The sequence below is a fragment of the Lacerta agilis genome, chromosome 1 (genome assembly GCF_009819535.1).
Source record: "Lacerta agilis isolate rLacAgi1 chromosome 1, rLacAgi1.pri, whole genome shotgun sequence".
NCBI lineage: Eukaryota > Metazoa > Chordata > Lepidosauria > Squamata > Lacertidae > Lacerta > Lacerta agilis.
Window position 1 is genome coordinate 121,808,397 of NC_046312.1, and position 6,564 is coordinate 121,814,960.

The window sequence follows — 6,564 nt, forward strand, 5'->3', positions numbered from 1 at the left end:
TATTGCAATACAAATACTTTCACTGCAAAAAGCACAGATAAAAACATAACCTGCATGTAAAACAGCATATATTTAGCAGGGGAAAGCCTGCTGGAATAAATATGTATTTTTTGACCAGTGAAAGACTGCTGGTGGGGTGGGGGGAAGCGACTGTGCTTAATGAGGCAAAGTGTACCATAATATTGGTGCAGCCACTGAAAAGATATTGGCTCTTTCTGTCATCAGCTGTGCCTACCCTCTGGCTGGGACACAGGGAAGTTATTTTCACTCTGACCTTAGAGATGAAGAAGAAGAAGAAGAGTTTGGATTTGATATCCCGCTTTATCACTACCCTAAGGAGTCTCAAAGCGGCTCACATTCTCCTTTCCCTTCCTCCCCCACAACAAACACTCTGTGAGGTGAGTGGGGCTGAGAGACTTCAGAGAAGTGTGATTAGCCCAAGGTCACCCAGCAGCTGCATGTGGAGAAGCGGAGATGCGAACCCGGTTCTCCAGATTACGAGTCCACCGCTCTTAACCACTATACCACGCTGGCAGTGGGAGATACAGGAGGAGGTGTCCTGGACAAAACCTATTTAAGCACCAATATTATGAATTGGGCTGAGAGGGAAATTAGCAGGATAGAAATTGACATGTCCCCATAGCCAGGCCTGATGTGCTCGGAAACAGGAGCAGATGGCACACTAATTAGTTTCAATTAGTTTTTATTAAAGGTTTTCTCGTGGAACAAACAGAACAGAGAAAGTACAAAGGGTGTCTCCACTTTCAATCCACAGAGTCTTTTTCACAATTCATTTACATCTAGTGTGAGACACTGTGGCACACCAGCTGAACTTGTAGACAGAGGCGCAGTGCCACCAGGTCATTCAGGTGTAAACAGGGCTTTTTTCCCAGCTGGAAGTTGTCGTAACTCGCTTCTGGCACTTCTCAGGTGGGCGCCATTGCCATTCACAGAGAACGAGGGAGGTGTTCATGGTGAGTTCCAGAACCTCTTTTTTTTTTGGAGAAAGATAGCACTGGATTTAAAGCTGAACCCAGGAGCACTTCTACGTGGAGGCCTAATTTCCTCCACAAAATCAAGCCTGTTGTGGTTCCTTTATTATCTTGCTTATTGGGTTCTATTTTCCCTCTCAAATTGGAAAGGCTGACTGTTTGAGACAATTAAACGTTAAATAAGTGTGCCGTTAATTAAAGCACAAAACTAGCTTTGAGGCATATTCCTACAGCTGTTCGTCTGGGTGTTTCAGAAGAGATTTTTCTCTATATTTGGTTGCTCTCATTATAAGGCAATATATCGGAATTTTGGCGTGACTCACAACAGATCTGTTGCTGGTGAGTTAAAAGAAAAGACTCCTAAAACACCATTAAGAGATAATTTGAGTTTTTATATTGTTGGTCCATTCAGCCTGGGAATGCACAGCTTAAAAAACAATCTTATTACACACAAAGTTATTCAATGATGTGCAGTAAGAACTCCTACAGAGATAATGCCTCTCCCTCCCTTTTTAAACACTGGAGTATAATCAGAAGAATGTATTTTATACTGCGGTCTGAAAGGATGGCCAAATCAAAAACAAACAGCAGGTTTCCTTTTTTTCCCTTTTTTAAGACTAATTTGCTATGAAGCTACAATGCTGCGCTCTCTGCTTTGAAGAAGGTTGTGTTGTCAATGTCAGATTCTCCTTTCTAAACCACGAAAAAACCCGTTGCTCTTTTAATGTTCTCATCTGGACTACTTCATACCCTCCAAGTATCCCTACTTTTCCAGGGACAGCCCCAGAATTATGAAAGCCATCCCAGCTTCTGATCTGATCCTAGAATATCTCCATTCCCCCTGCCAATGCTGCCTCCGCTGAGCTCGGGGAGGAAGAAGAGCTGGCTTTGGTCCTGAGCAACTGTAGTGGCAGCAGTGGCAGCTGTGAAGGAGCATCCTGCTGCCTCTCTGTGGCCTCTCCATGGCTGCCACTTATTGCCTCTTCCCTTGGGCAGGTTGTAGCAGCTGCTGGAGGGCAAGTGAGGAGGAAGAGGAGAGGCTGCTTGGTAAGGCAGCTGTGCTGTGTCTCATGCAAGTCTCTACAGTGTGGTGTAGTGGTTAAGATCGGTAGACTTGTAATCTGGAGAACCGGGTTCGCGTCCCCACTCCTCCACATGCAGCTGCTGGGTGACCTTGGGCTAGTCACACTTCTCTGAAGTCTCTCAGCCCCACTCACTTCACAGAGTGTTTGTTGTGGGGAGGAAGGGAAAGGAGAATGTTAGCGGCTTTGAGACTCCTTCGGGTAGTGAAAAGCGGGGTATCAAATCCAAACTCCTCCTCCTCCTCCTCCTCCTCCTCTTCTTCTTCTTCTTCTTCTTCTTCTTCTTCTCAAGTGATCTCTGCATGTTCACATTGTGGTCTGTGAAGCAGCCTAATATGGGTTTACCCTAGCCTTTATCAGAACATCAGAGTCCTGTTGGATCAGACAAAAGGTCTATCAAGTCTAGTGCCAGATTCCTTGACTGGAGAACCAGATGACTATGGGAAGTCCACAAACTGACCTGAGGGCAACAGTCATCTCTTACTGCTGTTCCTCAGCTACTAGTATTTTGAGGCAGGCTGCACCTCATCCTGGAAGTATCCACATGATCCTTGGTTTTCCTGTTTTTCACTCTGCACACATCCTGCCTCAAATCTTGGTTTTTGCTGTCTTCCATCCCTTCACCTAAATCTTCCAGTTGATTTAGATAGTTGTGTTAAGTTGCCAGACTTCCCTCTTCCAATCCCTATTTTTCTCAGAGCCGTCCCCCATTTGTAGGCGTCAATTGGCTACTGTTGACAGGTGAGAAATTATTTCTTAGCATAATGTGTTTCTGAAAAACACACCTCCAATTCCACTGGAATTCTCTCCAATGTGATCTCTGTGGTTTATGGGCCACGTTCATACATGCAATACTTGAAAAGGGAAATCCAAGGCCACTGCCCCCCTCCCACACACATCCCCGGTAGCCATCAAACATCTCACTTGCATGTAAACAATGTTAGTCGTAGTCGGTTATTTCAGTAGGAGCAAGCTTTACAGAAGTAGAGGACAAGCTATTTAATGAATCTGTCCCCAGCTTCCATAAATTCCAATAGCTTGGGTCCTCCATATTGCAGAGGGTGCTTTCTTCTTTCTGCTGCATCACGACGTGATGATCAATCAATAGGACCATCATGAGTGTACCATCTGTGCAATACCTTCAAACAACAAAAACACAACATGTGTCCTTAGTCAGTTGTCTCTCAGTGCTGGATCTCCTTTTCCTTAGTACTCCATCATAGTTGACGATACACAGTCTACTCTTTCTTGTCTGGGCTGATTGTTAACACCTGATGGTTGGGGGGGGGGTATTTTTTAACATTTTCCATTGGGATATGCCTGTTCTTATTATATTATAATATGCATGTTCTTATTATATTCTTGAGCTCCATGATCACTGCAGATGATGACAGCAGTCACAAAATTAAAAGACGCCTGCTTCTTGGGAGGAAAGGAATGACAAACCTAGACAGCATCTTAAAAAGCAGAGACATCACCTTGCCGACAAAGGTCCGTATAGTTAAAGCTATGGTTTTCCCAGTAGTAATGTATGGAAGTGAGAGCTGGACCATAAAGAAGGCTGATTGCCGAAGAATTGATGCTTTTGAATTATGGTGCTGGAGGAGACTCTTGAGAGTCCCATGGACTGCAAGAAGATCAAACCTATCCATTCTCAAAGAAATCAGCCCTGAGTGCTCACTAGAAGGACAGATCCTGAAGTTGAGGCTCCAGTACTTTGGCCACCTCATGAGAAGAGAAGACTCCCTAGAAAAGACTCTGATGTTGGGAAAGATGGAGGGCACAAGGAGAAGGGGACGACAGAGGATGAGATGGTTGGACAGTGTTCTTGAAGCGACTAGCATGAGTTTGGCCAAACTGCGGGAGGCAGTGGATGATAGGCGTGCCTGGCATGCTCTGGTCCATGGGGTCACGACTGAACAACAACAACACATTATATTTCACTCTACCACATTATATTTCACTCTGTTGTTAACTGCCCTGAGCGTTGGGAAGAGGCAGAAGAAGAGAGGAAACAAATTAAGTAAATAAAGGTATCAGAAGTTTAATGAATACTAAATGGAAAATTTGCCATGATGTATCCAAGGTACTAGCGATAGGAGAGCCAAGAGCCAATATTGATTTCTGGATATATATGATGAAGGATTTTCTTCCTAAATGTCAATGACACAGTACAGCTCCTGGGGCTCCTGCGTGACCTCACACCTGGTGCAGTGTTACCTAAGTGAAGTCATTTATGAGGTCATTTTGTTGTATTTTCAAACTGTTTCATAGGAGGCCTCTATATATGCTGCCTCTCAAGGATGAAATACATGCAGTTTGTATCCAATCAGATACATTGGAATCACTTCCCTTTCAGGACATAGAAGTACCACATTCAGATCTCCTTCGTTCAATTTGATGTTACTGAGGTCAGGAGATGAAGGATTAGGCATTGTAAGGTCGGTAATACTTCTTATAGAATTATTTGTAACGTTCCTTGTGATAGTGCAATGAAATAGTAAGGGGTTATAGACGGGTCCCTCTGGACTTGCGTTGGTTGGGTTTTTTTTGCAATTGTATTCTGCAATAATAGTCCGTTAGTGATGGGTTTATACTGTCCACACAGAATTCTGCTTTATTAGTTGTTCTGCTTCTCCAATTTTGCCACCCAGAGGGTAACCTTGCACTTTAGTACCTGTTCCTCCTGAAACTTTTTGTTGTTGTTGTTGTTGTTGTTGTTGTTGTTGTTGTTGTTGTTGTTGTTATAAAAAGTTGCATGATTTCAGCAGGAAGCTGTGCGATGTGCACCAACTCCAAATGAACCCAGGGAAATCCTTCAGCCAATTCCATTGATTTTGGTTCACAGTGAAGGTTGAAATTATTTATTTATTGCTTGGTTCTGGTTTGCAGGGAGTCGGTGAAGAACATTTCGTTGCTCTGCTCAGTTCTGAGATTTCGCCACACGTTTCCCTCACTGTTCCAAGCCCATCTCCGTAGCAGTAAGGACCAGAAACTGGCTTTTCCAACCAAGTTAAAGGTGAGATATATTGGGGTGCTGATTTCTGCACACGGCACTATTCCCTGCTGCGGCATAGCGGGAGCTGTGGTTTGTCGCTGCCCGCGTTGTGACTCAGTTGGGTGCGTGAAAGAACATGTGATATGTGGCTGATGCTGAAAACCCACTGTGGGAGGGGCTGTAATGTGTAACGGTCGCGCATTAATACCTGTGGCACAGACTCCCAGGATTAAATGGATGCTTCATATGCGGATTGCCTGATCGGAAATTCTGAAATCGCCTTTGTGATTTTCATTTTAAACTGGCTTCAGGCCATGTATCAATACATTGCCCAGGACTAGAGCTGACTGAGTACAAAACCTTCCTAGAAATACTTTATTGAGTGCCAAGTGTGTCTGCTTCCTGGCAGCCCCTCGGTGGGGACTGCCATCTTCCCCATCCAGAGACTCCTGCTGTGGCTGCCGCGGCTGTTGGGGGGACTGCTGTCTCCTCCACTTGAAGGACTGCTGCTGCTACAGAAGCGAAGAGAGTACTGCAGGGACCAGGTCCCAGGGCAGGCAGGCAAAGTGGGAACAGCTGCTGCCCCAGCTGGGTGTGGCCCGGCTGCTGGGGCAGCGTTATAAAGCCTGCCTGCCCTGAATTCCATCTCCCTGGCCCTGCAGCCCCTCGGTGGGGACTGCCGTCTTCCCCACCCAGAGACTCCTGCTGTGGCTGTTGGCAGGTGGGGCTGCCATGTTTTTAGGTATATTAAATGGTGTTTAATCTGTGGTGTTTTGAATTTTTGGTTTAGGAATAGGAATAGGAATAATTTATTATTGGCCAAGTACATTTTCCAACATACTTGGAATTTGTTTTGGCTACATTGCAATGTGGGACCCAGGTGGCACTGTGGGTTAAACCACAGAGTCTAGGGCTTGCTGATCAGAAGGTCGGCGGTTTGAATCCCTGCCACGGGGTGAGCTCCCGTTGCTCGGTCCCAGCTCCTGCCCACCTAGCAGTTCGAAAGCACGTCAAAGTGCAAGTAGATAAATAGGGACCGCTCCAGCGGGAAGGTAAACGGTGTTTCCGTGCGCTGCTCTGGTTCGCCAGAAGCAGCTTTGTCATGCTGGCCACATGACTCGGAAGCTGTCTTTGGACAAACGCCGGCTCCCTTGGCCTATAGAGTGAGATGAGCGCCGCAACCCCAGAGTCGGACACGACTGGACCTGATGGTCAGGGGTTCCTTTACCTTTACCTTACATTGCAATGTAAACATACAGACACTGTTCCTCTCACAATACAAAGAAGCAAAGAAACCCCACCCATATTTTACCTCCCCTTAAGCTATACAACTACGAATTTAACAATTTAATGGCACAAGGGAAAAAACTATTCTTGTGCCTGGCCGATTTTGTATATGAAGTCCTGTAGCGACGTCTAGATGGAAGTAAATCAAGCAAGCAGGTGATGACCGGGATGTAAAGGATCTGCTACAATTCTCTCTGCTCTCTTC